General features: G+C 40.2%; 1 protein-coding gene and 1 long non-coding RNA gene across 2 annotated transcripts in view; one reads left to right on the top strand and one right to left on the bottom strand.

Annotated features, from left to right (window-relative positions):
* Positions 1-688: 688 nt before the first annotated feature.
* On the bottom strand, positions 689-3510 carry LOC309531367. Its single transcript, XR_014219259.1, has 2 exons — positions 3313-3510; positions 689-2120 (listed from the first exon to the last, which is right to left on the bottom strand). It is a non-coding gene; the product is annotated as an uncharacterized lncRNA (long non-coding RNA).
* Positions 3511-4727: 1217 nt separating this feature from the next.
* The window catches only part of NRIP1 (nuclear receptor interacting protein 1), a 79740-nt gene continuing 62506 nt past the window's right edge, over positions 4728-21961 (top strand). The window contains exon 1 of the mRNA XM_082220721.1: positions 4728-5145. The gene's annotated coding sequence lies outside the window, so the exon portion shown is untranslated. The remainder of the gene's footprint in view (positions 5146-21961) is intronic.

The raw sequence follows: 21961 nt of genomic DNA, 5'->3' as shown, positions 1-21961 counted from the left end.
GAAACCCTCTTTGTAGCATTATAGGGTAGCTTCCAGGATCGCATAATGAAAAAACTCCTGCATTCAGATCTTTTTCTTATTGCTTATACGACTTCAGATCATGGCTGTCTGATCTATGTGTTAATAATGCAGAACTCTCTGATTCTGAATAGTGAGAAGTATATTTTTAGAACAGCTATCCAGCTAAAAGAGGACAGTGTCTTTCAGAAGCATATTAGGACATGCAGACGGGGACGGAGGGGAAGCAAATATAAGAATATTCTACATATAACCATGGTAGAGTGACTTCCTTAATAATACTATTACTGCAAACATGCTTCAAACCAGAAGTTAAAGAATATGCTAATTGTTCAGTAATATTGATACCATCAACCATTATATTTAAGCACTTAAATTGTAGAATTAGCAACAATGTACTATGGATTAGTTTGCTATTCATTCTAGCGTTGCTTTTCAATTTTCATAGCTGTGGATTGCAGCCAAAATGGGGCCACTGAGAAACACAAGGTAGATATCAGCATAGCCCAGGTTTGTAGCAGTACAACAACAGAAATGTTGTGGTGATGGGGGGCATACACCACATACTGACTTACATGGAGCAGTAAAATTCTTCGCTTCTATTATTGAGTGCATCCAACATGGCCTTAGATATATTTACCTTAGAATCCATCCAGACCAGAACACAGTGAAAACATGAACATGTATTTAATTAAGGAATATAATATCCAGAACAAGTAGTCATCAAATACAAAATATGCATGGCTCCAATATCCTATCCTAAGTAACTCTTTTCTATGCTCACTCTTTTACAGATACTTCCATTAGCTGTCTCATCTCATTCTCCCTGTGCCAAGCAGCCCAACTGCCTTTTCCAACCAATAGCCTCTACCTGTCACTCACTCTAACTCCACCCAGCATTCAATCTCACTCTCCCACTGTCAATCATTTCCCCACTTACCCTTCTGTCACTTGCTTCATCCGCCCGCCCCCCCGGCGAGTTGTCAAAATGTGGTATCCCATGACAGCAAAGGACAATTTTGTGAATTGCAATTATGACATGCATTAACCCATCATAGGAAAACGATGCCCTCAGTTGTGGTTGGAACAATGGCAAGAAGGTCTACTGGGTCATATTCCATTTGCAGGGATCCTTTGAACACCCCACCACCTGGGTCAAACAGAACCTTCAGACTCCATTATCACGAGCATAGTTGGGTTCTTCTGGGACAATCTTTTTCTTTCCCTCTTTCCAATCAGTTTGCACGAACACAATTAGCAATTTCTCCTTGTGACTCCCAATCCTCATTCTCAGTGACTGTCTCTTTGGAAATAAGAATGAGCTCTCAACCATGTTAGATGCAGATCTCTTGGTGGCAAAGGCCTTTCTCTGCTGCACAACAGCAAGGTCTCTAAAGATGTCTGCAAACATCCAGAGGAATAAAATAAACGCAGCCTCCTGGTCTGAAATGATAGCCATTTGCATTGTCCAACTCTTTCTCCACTTGCTGATATTTTCATTCATTTCTTTTTCCATTGCATCCTTTGATTGTTCCATCTGAGCCCAATGAGCCTATGCGTATTTGGGTGTGCTCACATTACCACCTTAGGTTTTCTTTGGTGTGTTTCACCACTCTCTCTCCCCCCCCCCCGGCTGTTTGCATTAGCATGTCTTCCATTCTTTTCTATTTGTGTACATACTAGGGGACATTTATGGGTGGGATAGCTTTATCCTATGCAAAGTTGTTCACACCTTAGATAGAGATGAATTAGAAACTAAGGACTCCAATATGTATGGCGTGAAGCTAGTCTGAGAAACTACACATAAACAGCAGTGGAATGCAGCTGGTTAATATCCTAGCCTAACGTAACTTCTTAATAATTGTGTTAACTCTTTCATGTATGGTTTCATCATTCATCTCGCCTTACTCCCCTCTTCTCTGTTCCTTTGACAGCCACACCCTTCCACCACTCCACTGTCATTTTCTAACAGATAGTCTTTGTCTGTCACTCATTCTAACACAGCACAAAATTCCATTCCAATCATTCTTCCACTTGCTGTTCTGTCACAAAACAAAGCAATAAGGACTGAACATGCTTAGGGGTCACAGAATGCTGAGAGTCTGTTGGGAGGAAAAGCAAAGAACTGTGGCAAGAGAAGAAACATGGTACGTGGAGCCACCACTTGCATCTGTCGTGGTCTGTTTAGGATCAGTTTTATATACAGTGGCACACAGTTTCTATACAATTTACAAATGTTCACATTTTATTACTTACCTCTCAGTACGTTTATCTGAAACTCCAATGATTTCTATTTACTTTTTTTTTTTACTTCACATGCTATTCTTATTGTACTTAATGAAGATGACATCTACGATAAGTTACATTGTATATGAACTCAGTGTCAATGCATTAAGGTCACTACATCATGTTACAATACTTTATACAAAACACTTCATTCTGTTTGACAAATGAAACAGAGCTCCCTTAACTAAATCGCAACCTGCCCTTCTCGACCTCTTAAATACTGCAATAACAGTAAAACTGTAAATTAATTCTGTCATGGATGTAATTATTTTTTCTCCCTCCACCCCCTGGCTTCTCTCTGGCTCCTTCCTTTGCTATCTTACAACACACAAATGAATTTATAACGTTCTACTCTAGCTACTGATTTAAATAGGTTCAGTTTTAATCTGTAGAACATACATAACAGTCTTTCTTGCCCTTTCGTAAAATTATCTTGAACCTAATTCTAAATTCATTTAGGGACAACACATATTCTTCCACAGAACTTTATTTCCCATGGACCGATTCCACTATACAGCAGTTGTGCTAAGTGAAATATCACATCTTCACCCCACAATGCTTCTGGTTTCAGGGCTTTAGAAGAGGGAGAGGAACCTTTATGAGTGTCTGAATTGGCCCTTTACCTCAAATGATCTCAAACACGTCTAGCCATCCTTACTAATCAGACTGTGCCGTCATTCTTGGGAGAGTTATTAAATCATTGTTTCAATGAGTATTATGTTTGAAACTATTTACTCCAGAGGAGTCCCACTGGCTGTTATTTACTAGCAAGGGATATCAGTATTACAGTACTGGTGTTACATTTGCCAAGGCATATTGAGTTGGTAGTAATAAGGACTCAGAGATCCTCAAGGCTGGATCCTTCACCCATCACCCTCTCTCACTGCCACAATTAATTAACCCAAATAATTGTTCCGTAAACAAAAAGCAAGAACAAACTTGCGCAGCTATACATCACTCTATCACTGTCTGATCTAGGGATGTGATTGAATAAAGGTGTATACATACATAATAGAAGTTATCTGTTAGTTTACTTTCCAGAAGTTCTTGAGAAAGCTGAACAGCTGGAAAGTGCTGTAATAGATGGAAACTATGAGGTGCACTCAGACCCAATACACATGCACCTCTGGATCTCATTTATTTCATAAAATTTATACATCACCTGATTGTAAAGTAGAGAAACCATCAAAGAATAAAATAGTAAAAACAGTTGAAAACAACTACTTGACACATTTAAAAATGGATCTGGGCCACATTTTTATTTCAATAGCTGAGAGCATATTTAGGTATGGTCTTTTCTTTTGAAAGTTCTAGGAAATATTACAATTCAACCAAATCTATTGCTATTTGTTAGTAATCAGGTCTGGACAAAGATACAATAATTTCCTAGTTTGTTCAGCTGTAGTTGGAGGCACTTCCAAGTTCAGTTCTGGTGCTTACTCCTCAACAAGTCACACCTGCCAAACTTATGTGATATGAAGTTTTCTTCATATTCTGACTCTCTCCCATTTAAGTTTCCTCACCCATCCTGATGGACTTACACACCACACCAAGACCTGGGTCCAGACTCTGTAATACTAGGGCACCCTTGACAGAAAACCTTGAAAGAATATTTCAAAATAGGATATCAGACAACTCCATGTCCTTCTTGACCTCACGTTATTAGCTGGGGCGTGTGTTTCCCATTTGAAAGCTTAGAGGTGGACTTGAAAGGCTTCAAACAAGACATACACATAACAGATATTAAATAATGAAATTCAGCATAATTTAAAATGCGTTTAAATTTGTTGACTGGAGTCCTATTACCCTCCACACACTCATGGTTGGAGTCCGCAAATGAACACTGAACCCAACACATCGAAGGTGTGCATTAACTATTCCAGGAAAAAAACCGCAATGCAAAACACCAGGACTTATTTTTGCTTATATGGTGCAATTATGCAAAGCTTTCCTCCTTTGGGGCTTTACAGCGCTCAGAACAGGATTTGAATATCCTTGATTTAAGATCTGCCCCCTCCCCCCTCGCCCGCTCAGAACAGTGTACAATACTGTAATATATATATATATATATATATATATATCGCATGCGTGCCCTGTAAAAATGCAAGCAAGCAAAGCTGGCCTGTCTATCTATTGTCCTTACAGTCAAACATCAACTTTATTTTCAAGCCTCGTCTTTCTCCAGTTGCAGAGATGCTTCCAGGCAAACTCCTCGGCGAGCCTGCCTCGCACATCTGCTTGGCTGTAGCTGCCGGGAGAGAAAGAGGTTAAACCGGAGAAACTTGGCTCAAGCGATGAATGGCGAGGAGGGGAGAGGGAGGGAGGGGAGGGACGGGCTGACAGGGTGGAAAGGGAGGAGGGGAAGGGAGGGGAGGGAGGATCTCGGGCTGCGGGTGAGGCTTTGAAAGTCAGCCTCACAGGCATTGCAGCAGAGCCCCGAACCAGCGAGAAAGAGCGGAGGCGCTGCTGCCAGCGCGGGCGCCGAGCTCTTGCTCCGGAGAGGACGGCGTCCCCGGGGAGCTTTGTGTATCTGCGTGCTGGGCGGGCGGGCGTCTGAGGCGGCGGCGTCGCCTTCGCGAGTTGCTTCTTCCCCTCCCCGTTCAGGCGCCGCTCGCCGGAGCTCTACGCGCTAGAACTCAGCGCCGGAGTTCGCGCCCGCTTGTCAGAGGTGGCATTTGGAGGAGGCGGAGGAGGCGGCGGCAGCGGCGCGCGCGCGCGCTCGGAGCTCTCCCTCCGACGGCCAGGAGGGCGAGAGGCGAGCCAAGGCAGACGGAGAGCAGGAGCAGCTTCCCGGGAGAAAGGCGGCTGGGAGCGGCGGTCGCCGCGCAAGGGGCCGGCGAGGTGAGTTGGCGAGGGCCACGGAGGCCGGCGCTTTTTCCGCCTCTGCCGCTGGAGAGAGGGGAGGCGAGCAATGGGAAATGGCCGCGGTGGCGGCGGCGGCTGGGGGCTCGATGGAGAGCCGGAGGGGAGCGGAGGCGCTGCGTTGGCAACCTGACAGAACCAGCGAGCGCCCGGAGAGAGGGAGGGAGGGACGGATGGGGCTCGGGCGACCAGGGAACAATACCCGGGCTCGACTTCGGGTCTCCCAGGAGCGAGAGATTATTTCCGGTGGCAGCCCGTCTCCCTCCTCGCGAAGCATTTTAGACAAATAAAGTTTGACCGGCAATTAAAGGTGGGTGGGAAGGCAGGGCAAGCGGAGTGGGTAGTTTCCTAGTGCTGACCCTCTTTTCTTGGTTTGCATTCTTTCTGAGAGACGGACCTTTCTCTCTCTCCCCCCCTCCTCCTCCCCCCTCCCTGAATTATTCAGGGAGCCACGAAGTCTTGTGCGCAGGAGCTGCAGTTCCATCAGCAGCAGCAGCAGCTCCTCTGCGGGATGTGGAAGGGAAGAGGAAAACCTGGCGTGTGGCTCGAGCGTCCGCCTTCCTTCCCTCTCCCTCCCTCGCTCCAAAGTCTCTTTCCTTCCCTTGCTAAGCTTCCACCTCTTCTTAATTGCCTGCACAACCGCACTAGACAAGGCCATGCCTCCTTTCCGTCTGCGCTCACCTCCTGTTATTTATTCACTTGGTTATTTATTCACTTCCTCTCCATCGCCACGCACGCACGCACACACGCACACCGGCTGGGTAGGTTCCCCCCTCCACCCCCTCTTCTGTGTCACATACAAACTCCCACTCCATCCCCATCCTCCAGAAAAGGTGCTTTCTCATTATTTAGTTCCATCATGCTACGCTCCTCCATCCCTTTCCCCCCGCATATTGTCCTTCCCTTTTCGTCTGTATGGCAAGCACCACCACATTCGGTCGCACTCTATATCCTTCTGATTACTTTTCTCACCCTAGGAAGTATAAATATTTTAAAGTGTTTTCTTCTTTGTTGTGATTTGAGAAATTGGAAAATGGACTTGGAAACAAGTTGGGCTGTCATTGCAAATAGTTTGCGTATTTGAGCAGAAATTTTGTTCTGTGACGGTAAGGTCTGTAGAAGTGGTATTAAGAGACTTTAATTGTTTTTTTTTATTAAATGTATCCCTGTTTGACATGATTGTGAATCCTTGATACATGGGCTTCTTCTTTTAAAACCCCGTCGTATTTTCAGGTGTACTCTAGTGTATGTTTTATTTGGCAAGATGAAGTTTCTGAAAATCTATTTTGTGTGTCTTAAGTCATAACTAACTGGTTCCGTGATAACTAATTGCTGAGATGCTTTATTCAATTGGCATTGAAACAGATTAGTAAGTCATGTCTGCATGCAGAATTGTACGGATAAATCATATAATTCATTAGGAAAAGAGTACCAATTCAACATGCTGAATTTCAGAAATAAAAGGTTACTTTCTGGAGGTCAATATTCTTCTTTAGCCTGTAAAATAAAGACTCTTCTAGTGGCCGAACTGAGTGGATCTTTATTTAAACTTATATGTGACACATCACTAAGGTTCAAGGCAAAAAAAGTTTCTGATGTAAGTGTTAGAGCACTGAATATAAAGATGTTTGAAGGGAGAATGCTGATGACTATTTTTAATGTCTGCAAATGCTTGTAAGTGGTTGACTGCTCACGTGGTACAAACAGCTAAATTCAAATGTAAAGTATAAGTTTAATAAGTTTGCTTGGCTCCCCCCTTTCTTCAGTAAAAGAAAGATCATAGTTTGTTGTTGTTTGAGTAAATTCCTCATTGCAAATTGATAATAGATTGAAATGGAAGGTGTGATGGTTGCGTGATATGCTACTGTTGCATGGAGATAAGTTGCAGGCTGCACTGTATCCTGTAATCTGTCTTCTCTGGTTGCATTTGATCTCCACATCTGACCACTAAAGAGGTTCAAGATTTCTCACAATTGTTTTGGACAGAAGTCTTGTGCCCTCCATTATCTTGGTCATTATTCTGTTCCTCCTTATTCACCGGAAGACAATTTAAAGAAAACATCAGCAAAACAATTAAACAGTGAAATGGTAGCATTTTACACATAATTCAGCTTGTTAAATTTCATCTGCTAATTTACTTAACCAGAAGTTAAATTTGACTACAAGGTCCCCCCTTCACAAACCATATCCAAGTTGTTGAAATTTGAATGAATGCTGTTGTGCACACTATGATTATTATTGATAAAGTGAATAAATCTCATTAAATAATATAAAATCTCAAGAGGCTATAATTTTCGGGAGAATGAAGCATGATGGAGAAAGTGCAAAGTCTTATAGACTAAACTTTAAAAAAATGCAGCAAGAGCACTTGGCATAGCCATAATGTATCCATTAGGATACTACAGTTTAATTCATGTATTAATTTTTACTGGGCATGTGCAAGTTTTCTGTGTTCTGGTGTCTTCTTTGTGTTTTGAGCTTTGAAAATCCCCTTGAAGGCCCATGGGATCTTTGAGAGAGTTATAAATTAAAAGTTTATTAATCTATGGTGCCTGTTACATAGAGGTTAGAAAACATTCGCACTTTAGTGTGATGATTAGTCCTGGGTCTGGAAATACTACATGTGTTTTGAACCTGGGTATTTGTATGTATTGCATTTATTCTGGGGGGGAAATGCTGGAGAAAAATTCTAACTCCTTTCTTGTATCTTGTTTTTCAAACTCAGTTTTAAGGTGAAGTATGAGAACTGTGACAGGTTACTGGTCTAAACTACCGTAGATGTGGCATTTTATTTTCATTTGTTTGAGTTGTTTGTTTGTTTGTTTAAATTAGACATTGCATCAGCTGGAGAAGATAATCATTATGGTGATCATAAAAGCATGGAAAGGGGAATATAATTCTTTATTCCCCTGCTGGATTTTCAAGGAAAATCTCTCCTTTGAAGCTATTTACATTGGCATTAATGGAGGATTTCCTCCCAATGAGGGATCCCCCCTCCCCCAGCAAACACCAGCTTTTAAAAAAAGGAAGGGAAGGGTTAAATTCTGCCTCCTTGTCTACTGTGCTCCTTCCCCTCCCCTCATGTGATGTAATGTACATATTTTTAATGAATCTTAAATGCAAATATGCATTTTACTTCTGTGTTGGCTCTTTGATTGGTTATCTTATTTACTGATTTTTATACCACTTCTTAGGCACCGAAAATGGCATTCAGATCTGCGATAAAGGAAGTGCTAGGATGTGTTTTGTAAAAAAAAATGTGCAAAAAACTGTCTTTTTTCAACAAATACAGATAGTTATGAAAATAAAAATGAAAGACTACTTGATGTTACATAAGCTCCTTTTGTATCCTGCCTGGTGGTCATGCCTTAGGCTTCCACTACTGTATGCTAGTGAAAATGTCAAGGCCTTATAGAGGTTTCCTATGACATTGGTTCTGTATACCTTTTTAGTTGTAGAGCAGCAGTTATAAATTGTTTTGATGAATGATGAATTTCTTTGGAAGCTTATTAGGCTTTCCTTGCTGAGGCTCGTGAGACCTGTATAATACCAGACAGATCTTCCTAAAACGTGCCAATTATTGTTTTCTTGTGACATGCAGCCAATGGTACTTTTCGATGTTGTAGAAGGTGCTTTTAGTTCGCGTGGAATAATAATGAGGCACCAAAGGCAAAACCAATGCCCTGGGACATTTGTCAGAATCTTTTTCAACAAGCAAAAGGTCTGTGGCAGATGTTCAGGGTTTCCTCTGCAGTATACAATAAGGATTCCCAGAACCAAGAAAGTTTATAAACCGTGGTATTTGAAAATCATTTCCAATGTCTCCTGTCATGAGAACAGAGAATGGTAGAAGGCAAAAGAAGACACTTCTCACTCTTGCTTCTTTTAGGGCATGGATAGGCAAACTAAGGCCCGGCCCAATCGCCTTCTAAATTTGGCCCGCGGATGGTCCGGGAATCAGCATGTTTTTACATGAGCAGAATGTGTCCTTTTATTTAAAATTCATCTCTGGGTTATTTGTGGGGCATAGGAATTCATTCATATCCCCCCCCCCAATATAGTCCGGACCCCCACAAGGTCTGAGGGACAGTGGACCGGCCCCCTGCTGACCCCTGTTTTAGGGCAAACAATTGGCTTCTTAATACTGCCTTCACATACACTCAGTGGGTCTTCTTTCTGAGTAGACATGCATAGGATTGTACTGTTAGTTTTTAGGCAAGCCATTATCTCCCCATTTCCTGCTCTAGAGGATTGTTGTTAGGATTATTGAAAGAACTTGTGTAAAGCACTTTGTAAATGAATGCTTAGTATTATTATTATTTTCTAGTTTTATATAGTAAATGGAGGCAGACTGAGCTATGAAAACAGGAATGTCCTTTTAGTACAACATATATCTAGTCAATAAACCATCTTTTAAGGACCATTTAAAACTATTTACACAATATTTACTTGTTACATAATTTTTGTTTTAGAGACCGAGACTGGTGCAGTTTTGTGCTTTTTTGCTTCAAAAAAGGATTATTCTCATTAATAGAGATTATGTTTATCTATGGCTGATAGTCATGATATCTAAATGGAACATCCACATTCTGAGACTATATTTCTGAATATCACCCAGGAAGGCTTTCATGCCAAATTTGTGTACCTGCCTGAGGCATCTGTCTGTTAGTAACAGATTAGATAGACCCATTGTCTTATCAAGAATCTTCTTGTGTTCTTTCTTCCAAGTCATTTTTAAAGTATATGTATGTAATTTGCACTTTTGTTCATGTTTTTAATAAAATCAACGCGTGTGCACACTTAATTGCATGCATGCTCAAAATACAACTTTCTTGGTCACATGTTAATATGTAAAATATTAACTAACAGTTGCAGATTACAACTAGCAAATGATTTTTTTTCTTTTGAAGAATTTAAAACAAGCTGTTTACGACAGCAGCAGTGTGTATAAAAAGGCACATCGATATTGTATTTTATTTTCCTATTTATTTTATTCGAGCTATACGCTGCACTTTCCTCCAAAGAAGACATTGCCTAATTGGAAGAGGTAGATCAACCTAATATGCACTTAGCTTTTTAAAAAATTGTGTATTTCCTCTTTATTTTGATTAAATACATGCTTGCCTTAAATCAATTCTGCAAAATGCATGTGCTTATCCCACCCCCTTCAACGTCAGAATTTCAAAAGTGGAAAGACGGATCCTGTAGTTGCATTATGGTGTAGCCAGTGTGGTGTAGTGGTTAAGAGCGGTAGTCATGTAATCTGGGAAACCGGGTTCGTGTCTCCGCTCCTCCACATGCAGCTGCTGGGTGACCTTGGGCTAGTCACACTTCCTTGAAGTCTCTCAGCCCCACTCACCTCACAGAGTGTTTGTTGTGGGGGAGGAAGGGAGAGGAGAATGTTAGCCGCTTTGAGACTCCTGAAGGGGAGTTCTTCTACTTAAGTCCGTGTCCGCCTTTGCTTAAAACTGCAGTAAATTTGCCCAACATTTTTTAAAAATCTGGATTCTTTTTTCCAATAGCAAGATGAATTTATAAAGAAAAGAAAATTAGTTACAGATCATTATCCTGAGGGCAAATATTGAATAAAAATCATTTTATAGCGGAACTAAAGTGTGAACTGCAAAAAATTCCCCCAGTGTTATAGATTAAAGCCACCTGTACCAACATCGCAATTGAAACAAAATTGTTCTTCTTTATCTGGAAGATAGTCTGACTCAGAATATGAAATCTCAAACTGGAAATAAGTCCATAATTTTGGAGCATCTATTTGGATGGTGTGCTCTGGCCATGTGGCACTGGCTAGCATGAACATAATCAAGCACTGGAGTTCCTCTTTGGGGTTGTAATTCTGTAGCTAGGAACTACATGTGGGTCTCATCTTTGAGGAGAAATTTCAGTGCTGACTCTCACAAGGAAAGCTTTGTGGTGATCGGGCGGGATCAAGTACGTTGCACTATTGAGATATGGGGAAGGACAGCATTCTACAGCAGCTAACATAATCCCACGTTTTTCAGGCAAAAGGACCTTGTGATGAGTGCAAATCTGAATTTTTTTAATGGTTGCCTGTGTTACATCTTTCTTTATTTTGTTACATAGGCCAAATTTACAGAAATACAGATTCAGCCAATCCATATCATGTTATAGGTAAATGACAAATAAAACATTAGATGAAAATAACTTAATATATATGTGGTGGCTCATAAAACATCCAACAGATGGGGAACCCTTCAGAACAGTGTGAATGAACTGCTGCTAAAATATTATGTTCATTTTTCAAATGGTCTAGTCCTTCCTCTGCCTGCCCGCCTGATATTCTTAAGAGGGTCTCTTCTCCAGTCTTCAGAGAGTAGCTGGAAGTGGGGAGGCAGAAAAAGGTCCTATTTTCCTTCTACTCTGCAGTTTTAATCTGAAATCTTAGGCACAGTACTGCTCCCAGAGCTCAGACTGCTCGCATTAATGAAATTCCCTGTCACAAAATGCACCTAGAACAATGGGAGTTTTAAACAGTGCCTGAGTATATTTAGTTTTTGTTGCATTTATATTCCACCTTTTTATCCAAGGAGATCAACATGGCATACATGGTTCTTCCCTCCCTAATTTAATCCCCACAAAAACTCTGTGAAGTAGGTTAGAGAGAAAAAATCAGCGTCTGGCCCAAGGTCACCACTGAGCTTCATGACTGTGTCTCTGTGTGAGGGGGGTGTTGAACCCTGGTCTCCCAGGTCCTAGTCTGACACTCTAACCACTACACCACACTGAAAATGATTTCAACACCCACAATTCTTCCACTAAAATCAAAGTGCCTAGCTGTAGCTATAGCATGACCACATTTAGTAGTTTCTTATTAGGCTAGTACAGAGCTTTCCAAACTGTGTGTCATGACAAGTTAGTGTATCGGCTTCAGTCAGTAGGTGTGTTGCACAAATGCTGTAAAGGGATGTAGTTTAATCTCAGGTTTGCTAGTAAAACTGTACTACTGTGTAGCGAAATGATGCATGTCTAAAAAGTGTGTCACCAGCATGAAAAGTTTGGAAAGCTGTGGGCTAGTAATAATGTAAATCTTACCTATGTTTATATACATTTTATATAAAACACAGTTTAAAGTCCCATTCATTTTAGTGGGAAAATTAAGTGCATGCTTTAGCTTTTTCCATTGGAACTTAAAATTATTAGCTTTCCCTGGATTAAAAAAAAGGAACATTTATGCATACTTTTATAGTCTGACTCTTATATATAATAAGTTCAGAATTCTTGAGGAATATTTAGGTTGCATTTGGGATGGCATGAAAGGAAGACTGTAAAAAGAAGGCCTTCATACTTAAAGTAGTTCCAAGAAAAATATTTTAGTCAAATGACTACTCAACACTCTTGTTTTGTGTGAAGTCTGCATAGCAATAACTGGAATGGTTAATATGCATTGCATAAGATTGTATTTAGAACAATTTATTGTTTAGTGTTTAAAATACTTTATGTTGGCATCACGTGGGACAGAACATTTCCCATAGAAAACATTCTAAAAATACATAAAATTAGTAACATAATGAATAGGTCCAATAACAGCCAAATGATACATTTTCAAAATTATAAACTACTGTGTATCTATCTGGTTTCAATATCACAGACACACAGACAGTATAGTTATTTGTAAACAAAAGGAAGGTTTAAATTAAAACCAAAAATAAGTAAAGCAAGCAAAAATCAAGTCATAAATTCACCCGAGCAGTCATAAATAAAATCAAAGCCAAAAGTAATACTCTTCCATTTAATACACTGCAAGGAAAAAAACAAAACAAAACCAGGCTGATAGGTGTATTAATTGACACTGACGTGTGCTTTGTAGAATATTCAATCCTAGTCAAATGATTAGTTCACTTTTAGCTATTGGAAAATATTTTTTTTTCTTTTAAAACTCCAATAAATGCTTTCATATTGTCATGTGGTTCAGACATCTCAAATAAACTTTTGAGTTATTTATACATCAAGTAAAATTAACATTGCATACTTTTTCTAAATATAAACCAAATAAACAGGCTGAATCAGGTCCTGGTAGATTTATGGCACTGAGAAGTTTTCTGACTCAAATGTTTCTGAAAACATCACTGGTTAGTGCAAAAAAAAATTGTTACGTTTTTAACTTGTGAAGTTGGTCAGAGTTTGATAAAACTAATAATTTTCAGTTGTCAGCTAGAGTGACTCAGGACGACTATTTGTCTTATATTTGAAAGAAGCCTCGATAGCAATCTCTCTCTCTCTCTCTCTCTCTCTCTCTCTCTCTCTTATTTGTTGTTGGTTAGTCATGTCCGACACTCCGTGACCCCATGGAACAGAGCATGCCAGGCACTCCTGTCTTCCACTGCCTCCTGTAGTTTGGTCAGACACATGTTGGTAGCTTTGAGAACACTGTCCAACCATCTCATCCTCTGTCGTCCCCTTCTCCTTGTGCCCTCAATCTTTCCCAACATCAGGGTCTTTTCCAGGGAGTCTTCTCTTTTCATGTGGTCAAAGTATTGCAGCCTCAGCTTCAGGATCTGTTCTTCCAGTGAGCACTGATTTCCTTAAGAATGGATATGTTTGATCTTCTTGCAGTCCATGGGACTCTCAAGAGTCTCTCTTGATTATACTATCTCCTAAATTTGCAAATGATCTCCCTGATATGGAATAAAATATATTGTCCTGTTAAGGAACAATGTTATTAGTATTGGTGAACCATAACAGGGAAATTAAAACTTTTATAACACAATAGTGCTGCTGTAATCATTTTCATTAACGTATGCTGATATTATATAAGGTTTGACAACTGGTGGAAGAAGGATATTAATTGTAAGTGAGGGTCTGCAACAAAATGTTGCAGTGTATCACTGCCTATAACTGGAATAGTCCAATTCAGGTTTCTAGCTGTGTGTTGGAATTCACACAGCTTTTTCTTTCCCACCCTTTTGAAACCTCATCTCCCTGTGCTATATAGCGCTAAAGAGCACATGATTTCTATGGCTTCAACATGTGTAGGTCCTGAAAGTTCATAGGACCATTGTGTGTGTGTGTGTGTATTAAAATGCTTTTTTTTCTTTTAATTTACAAATTTATCTGCTTCTGTGAACCCAGGAAGTCCCACAAGTATGGAGAAACCACTAACTTGTTTTTGAGTGGCTTCATTTCACTTCCAAATTGATAGGCAACTTTCCAGCTAAGTTCCGCAGGGCAGGGATATTGTTGAAAGAAGCATATTGAAGTAGTTTAAACAACAGTACATTCTATTAAGTTGTGTTGTGTCTTTAGTTTAAGAATGCAACTCTTGCATCAGTGCCATTTACCACTCTTCTAGAATTTTTATGGGGGGGGGTCGTGTATGGAGGAGACCTATCATACTTGAGTAGACAAACATAACACTTCTGTTTTCTGCAGCTTGGTTGGCATTTAATATTTTGCAGCAAATTTTTAGTTTAACATATTTGAACTTGTACTAGATAGGGTTAATAGGTTGGCACAAAAGGTCAAATTATAAGGCATTAGGCTTAATTAAGGGAGAGCAGGAGTGGCAGGAGTATGTGACAGTTAAATGGGTTTCCCACAGACTAATGTCGGTTACAGTGCAACCATGCCTCAACTTAAGTGAGTTATTTTGTGGAAAGGGCAATAGTGATTAACAGTTTGACATGCTAGACATTTCTAGCCAATCCCATCTGTTTTAGAGGTTAAGAAAGCACACCTTTATGAGCTGATGGATTGATTTGTGTGCCTGTCTGCTAAAGATTAGAAGTCCAAGGCCAGTGCCGTAAATGTCAGTTAAAGAATGTTGCACTTTCTTAGTAGTTCTTTAACTGTCAACTGTTTTGTGCTGAGGCTAACTGTGGATATGCAGGTAGAATAAGAACCACACTTCTCAACCACCAGAGCAGGTGGTGTAAAGAGAACAGATCTGCTGTAGGTATATTTGCTAAAATTCTAAGAACATAAGAGCAGTGTCCCATCTAGTCCACAATCCTGTTCTCTCAGTGGCAAGATAGATATTAGTGGAAAGCCTTCTCATTTTGAACTTGTGCTGTTTTGTAGAAAATTTTTAAGGGCTTTTCTTAATACGGAAATAAGTTTCTTAGCGTCTGCATGCATGCACATGAATATTGATTTTTCTGAACTATTTAAAATGCTTTGTTGTGAAGGTAGCACTCTAAGCTTTCCAAAAACATAAACAACCCACCCTCTTTGGATGCCTCCAAAGGAAAATGTCCTACGTTAGTATGCAAACGCTCGCTTTGAGCTGCCAGGATGAGCTTGTAAGACTAGAGTGCATATGCTGCTTGCCCACCTACTTGCCTATCGCTGCGTCCCCTTTTCAGTTCTTAAAGCATTGCCATTGAACTGAAATGCCTTCAAGAAGTGCCTTCAAGATGCTTCATTCTGCTGCTGCAACAGGTGCTTTAGCAAATTGCCTACACGTCTAGTATCGTGGGGTGGGTGATAAGTGCTTTACGACATCGTAGTATACCACCAGCTAAATGTTGTGGTATGGCAGTATATCACTTGCCGGTGGCAGGTTGGGGGCTCTGTAAAACTGCTTGGCTGAGGAAAGGGCAGTGGTGCACTTTTCAGCCAAGCAGTTTAAAGAAGCGAGGGAGGAACAAGCTGTATCGGTGCCTTGCTGGTGCAGCTTGTTTCTCCGTCTGCTGCGGTATGAGGGGCTGACTGTGATGGTGATTTCACTGGTGAAACTGCCCCCACTCCTGAGTCCCTCTGTCTCCAGCACCCAGCTCCAGCTTATTTTTCCTTCAGTGCACTGGGCACTGGTAGCAGAGGGACTCAGGAGGAGGCGGTTCCACCTGCGATATACCACTGAGTGAAGCCATCATTGCGGTCTGCCCCTCATACCAGTCCTGGTGTGATATATTGATATACTGATATATTGCCCAGGCCTAGTAGCATCTTGAAAGCACTTCCTCTTAGGTGGTGATGGAAGAGGTTAACTGTGCAACAGAGGCATGTATGGAGAAATATCAAAGGGAATGGGGATGCTGAGAAATGGGGAAACTGGTGATAGGGCTAGAGTAGAGTATTTGTGCGTCTCATTTTTTTGGCCCAAGTGCAATACCTTACATTTCTCCCTGTTAAAGTTCATCTTGTTTGTTTTGGCCCAGTTCTCTAATCTGTCAAGGTCATTTTGAAGTGTGATCCTGTCCTCTGGGGTGTTAGCCACCCCTCCCAGTTTGGTGCCATCTGCAAATTTGATCAGGATGCCCTTGAGTCCATCATCCAAGTCGTTGATAAAGATGTTGAATAAGACCGGGCCCAAGACAGAACCCTGTGGCACCCCACTAGTCACTCTTCTCCAGGATGAAGAGGAACCATTGATGAGCACCCTTTGGGTTCGGTCAGTCAGCCAGTTACAAATCCACTGAGTGGTAGCATAGTCAAGACCGCATTTTACCAGCTTCTTTACAAGATGGGGCACCTTGTCGAGTGCCTTGCTGAAATCAAGGTAGGCTACATCCACTGCATTCCCTTCATCTACCAGATCAGGTTAGTCTGACATGACTTATTTTTCAGAAATCCATGCTGACTATTGGTGATCACAGCATTCCTTTCTAGGTGCTCACAGACTGTTTGCTTAATGATCTACTCCAGAATCTTCCCTGGTATTGATGTCAGACTGACTGGGCAATAATTATTTGGGTCCTCTTATCATTATGTGACTTAGCATTATGTGCAAAAGGCCACAGAGAGATAGGGATCCAGAGAATGAATAAAAAAGAACTCACCTGGGTATACAGACCAAACAAAGAATCTGTTCTATACATGCTGTCATGTTCCTGTCCCTTTGTGTGTGCATACATGTGAGTGGACATGAGGGCATGTGCACTGGTATGAAAGTGTGCCTGGAAAGAAGTGTGTGTGTGTGTGTGTACGTGTACATGTTGTGTGCACACTCAAAGTTTCATCCCTTCTGCTTTCCCCTATACATTAACACTGCTGTTTGCTAGTCCTTCCCTATTTTATATATTTTCCAATGGGTTGGTTGATCTAGGGCCACATTTTTCAGGTCCGTATATAGACTAGGTGGAGATTTAAATCTTCCAACTAATTACACATACTATTTCTGGTAATTTTAGCTTAGTGAATGACTCATGGTGCCATCTTTATTATTTATAAAGGGTGGGTGGATATTTGTAAAAGGTTGTATGCTGTCTGACTTTTATCTTTAATTCAATCCTATTTATTATGTTACCATCTTCAGTAACATCATACTAAACCAGGGGTCAGCAACCTTTTTCAGCCGTGGGTCGGTCCACCGTCCCTCAGACCATGCGGTGGGCTGGACTATATTTTTTGGGGGGAAATGAACGAATTCCTATGCCCCACAAATAACCCAGAGATGCATTTTAAATAAAAGAGCACATTCTACTCATGTAAAAACACGCTGATTCCTGGACCTTCTGTGGGCCGCATTGAGAAGGCGCTTGGGCCACATCTGGTCCGCGGACCTTGGGTTGCCTACCCCTGTACTAAACAGTCTACTTGCCTCAGGAATTATGAAGTGACAGAAGGTAGATACTGATAGAAATGAGGGTGCAACAAAAAGCTACCAAAGAGCAAGATACTCTGTGATCTCAGTGTACCAGCTGCTTAACTACTGTGTCAGATGGATTCTTATGAGCTTAAAATAAAATAAGCAGTGCAACAAGTCACTGCATACCTTATCACTTATATGACTTGTAGACTTGAGAAAATAACATCTTTTCTACTGCAAGACTATTAATACACTACTGGGGTAATAAATGTGATTTTTTTTTTTATAATGTTCAAGGATTCTGCACAGCTAAGGGTGTTCATCCTAATTAAAATCAACCAAAGGTCAAATTATGCAATATTCTCTGGCTGCATTTGTGTGTTGTTCCAGAGCTTCAATGATAGCAACAAACAGATATTATAAACAGATATCCATTTTAAGGTGGTCCTGTAAATATTGATTCCTGATGTCAGTGTCATGCTAGTTCTTTAAAACGGAAAAAGTATGTTGTAAAAATATTTATGTATTTCAGCTAGGCCTGTAACTTTTATTTGATCAGCTGGTTGATATGAGTTTTATAAGTTTTTAAAACACTCTGGTGTTGAGGGACACTCCCACATGAGAATAGTCATGCTGAATCAGATCAAAACTTCATCTAGTCCATCATTTTGCTCTTCATTCAGAGTGACCTAGGAGATATACTTCTAGGAACCATAAGCAGGACATAAAGGCAATAGCCCTCTGTCTTTCTTGTTTCATGGCAAATGATACTCAGTGGCATATCACCTATGAATCTGGAGCTTCCATCATGACTCATAGCCATTAGTAGACCTCTGCTCAATGAATCTGCAAGCCATCTCAGCCAGTGACCATCTTGTGACATCTTATGGCAGTGAATTCTATAAATGGAGTATGTATTATTTGAAAAGGCACTTCTTTGTGTGTGTACCCTAAATCTACTGCCAATCAATTTTACTGCATGACTCTGAATTTTGGTATTAGTTGTATTTGCCCCTAAACTGTAAGAGCCCTGGGCATTGTAGTGTTTCCTTGTAATGAAAGTGTCCCAGTCCTCGAATTATTCATATTTCATTTTTTTGTGTCTTTTCTAGCTCAAACATATCTTTTTGATATTGAAAGACCAGAACAGAACACAGTATTCCAAGTGTAGATGAACCATCTATTTTTATAAGGGCACCATGACACTAGAAATTTTAGTTTCACCCCTTCCTTAAAGATCCCTATCACAGAATTTGCTGTTTTTACAGCTGCTGCACACTGATGACATTTTCATTGAGCTATCCTTCATGACCTCAATTTATTTCCTCTTTAGTTTCTAACAGTTCAGACCCCACCTGTGTACATATGAAGTTAGTATTGTTTTATCCCAGCATGCGTCATGTTTATTTACATTGAACCAAATTTGCCATATTTATTTTTTTGCACATTTATCCAGTTTAGAGAGATATTTTTTGATCTTTTTTAGTTCCTGAAAAGAGAATTCCAGCTCTCAGGTACCATAGTGTTCACTGATGGTGATTTTTCTCTGTTCACACAGGGTTCTGCTATAGAGCCAGTACACCTGTCCCTTTTTCTGTTCCTGTCCCTTAAAATATGTATATGTATTTAAGGTGCAATAGAGGATACCACAAAGTATGCAGTTGCTTTGGTGTACAATCCTAGTTTAGCATTCTTGTGGTTGCATGCACAGCTGTATCACTGTGACAGCAGGATGTCTGGCCGCCTTGAGGTAATTTTTATTTGCTAAAGGGGAGCCAGATGAGTGGCTAATTAGAAGCCTAGATTAGGAAGAGGGAGGTAAATCAGCTTTTCAAACTGCAGGAGCCCTGTCAGAGAACAGTGGGGAAAGTAGTGAGAGTTTTATCACAAACACCTTTTCAACCATTGTAACACTGATGGAATTAACTCCCACACACAACTTTTGAAAGTGCAACCAAAGTGATGAAACTGTGGTAACTTGGCTACCTTTCTAGATGCCTTGGTAGTGTTCAGATTTATAAATTTTTAACTGATTTGCAGGTAGCAGTAACTATACTGTGTCTTATTTGAACATTCTGGAAAACTATGGTGTACTAAAGAGAAGCCAATAACATGAATCACATTTTTGATTAATTGAAAATACTGGAATGGATTACTTTTGATTGCTGTTTTTATTTTCATATTATTTATTTTTATAAATGGAAATTAATAAAATATAATGATAAACATATATAAGGGAATTATTAAGCAAAGAAGAATTAAAACCATATTGAACTGAAAGGGAAAAGCTGAAATGCCTAATTGAAAGCAGGACTATCTACATACAGTGGTGCCTCGCAAGACGAAATTAATTCGTTCCGCAAGTTTTGCCGTCTAGCGAATTTTTCGTCTTGCGAAGCACGGTTTTAACGGTTTAACAAAGTCGCAAGACGTTTTCGTCTTGCGAAGCAAGCCCATAGGGAAATTCGTCTTGCGAGGCAAATCGCAAACGGAAAAACCTTTCGTCTAGCGAGTTTTTTGTCTTGTGAGGCATTCGTCTTGCGAGGTACCACTGTACTGTATACTTCTACATGGGAACAATGATGACATTGTTGATACAGTAATTGGTCTGTGGTGTTGAATTTTACTGGATACCAATCAGTAAAACAAGATCCAAGTATAGTTAAAAGAGTCATTAATGAAAGGACCTGTGTGACCATATTGGATGTGAAAGAACTAGTAAATAGTGAGGTGGCTTATGCAGAATTAGGTATTTTGGTGCAGTAAAGGCCACCTGATACCCATATTTCAAACGTTCTGAGGACTGTCCCACATATTTAAAAAAAGAAAGGCTGGCTGTAGTGTTTTTATGCCTAAGACTTTACACAGTTTTACGGGAAAATAATGATTGTAAAATGGTACAAAAGGCATGGAGGCAATAGGATGCTTTACAGAACTCAGAGATTACTGGAACTACAAGTGGTGCATATTCCAGGCAAATTGCTTGAAAATACTTATGGAATTTGATGGAATGAGGAATAGGAATTCTGGGAATGTTGATTTTTCTGCTATAAATTTTATTTATCTAATTTAGAACTGAAGCTGAATTCATTTCATGTAACAGATTACAAGAGTTTGGCATTTATTTATTTATTTATTTTTTAAAAGATGTTAATTGTGGTTGGACAGAAAACCAGAAACTCCAGAAGAATGACATAAGGGCAATGCCCAATTAACAGAGTTCAATAATTTTAATCAATTAATTCACCCAATTAATTGATGAATATGACAGCCTTAATTTCAATATTTGCTGCTTCCGACAACTGATAGCACAGCAACTCTGCTTTATACATCAAATCCATATTTGTGTGCAGAAACAGCAAGCAATACTTCCTTTAAAAATGGGACGGGGAAGATAAGTGATAGAATGGGACGGGGAAGATAAGTGATAGAAGGCGGATAGCAGAAGCGTTTCATGCATCACGTGAGTAGGTGCAAGGAAGAAAGCATTTCTGGGATAATTGTAACCTAGTGGAGTTGCATGGTGTTGAGTAAACTTTATTCCATACTTAGTGTTTCCAATGGCGTTAGTGCAGCAGCAAATATTAGAGATGCTGTGAACTGGAAAGTGGAAGAGGTAGCTGAGAATGAAGGAAGAAGCGTACAAACCTGCACTATCTTCCCAACATGCAAGCCATGATTTGGCCATGAAATTTGAATTGGGCATATCAGTGTGAACCTGCTTCAGCCTTCTTTGACAATCTGGAGGGAAATTTATTTGGTTTTATAGCTAATGCTTGAAGATAAATACTTTAAGAGACGCTTACATGATAGTCTAACGAGTTGCCCGTTAGCAGATGCAGTAGGTTATGATATTTTGTAGCAGATATCCCTTAAGTACCGTACGTTACAGTACAGAGTAGTAGCTTGTTAATGTTCTGCTGAGGAATTCATACGTATCAACAGAACTAAAGAGCTGAATCACATGAATATTGTGGTTTTTCTCAGGAATGTGCATTGATCAGATAAAGAACAAGGTGATCCCTTACTTCAACATCCCTGTCTCAAAGCACTGTGACAGAATGCTCTGGTACAGTTATTCCCACAATTAGACATGGTGTCCACAAAATAACTCTTTCCCCATTTTGGAGTTTATCTTATATGGCAAGCTTGGGGGGAAATGTTAGAAATTTTGAAGACCTACTGTCTGCAGCATTTTTTAAAAAACCTGAATCTCCAAATCTCTTAAGCAATTTGGAGGAATCCCACCTTGACTCAAACTGGTCCTGAATTTGTCTGAAGTGGTCTGCTTAG

This window comes from Podarcis vaucheri, assembly GCF_965113315.1.
Source record: "Podarcis vaucheri genome assembly, chromosome: 4".
NCBI classification, from domain to species: Eukaryota; Metazoa; Chordata; class Lepidosauria; order Squamata; family Lacertidae; genus Podarcis; species Podarcis vaucheri.
The sequence above is the reverse complement of the archived record's forward strand: the minus strand, read 5'-3'. Positions and strand labels throughout refer to the sequence as shown.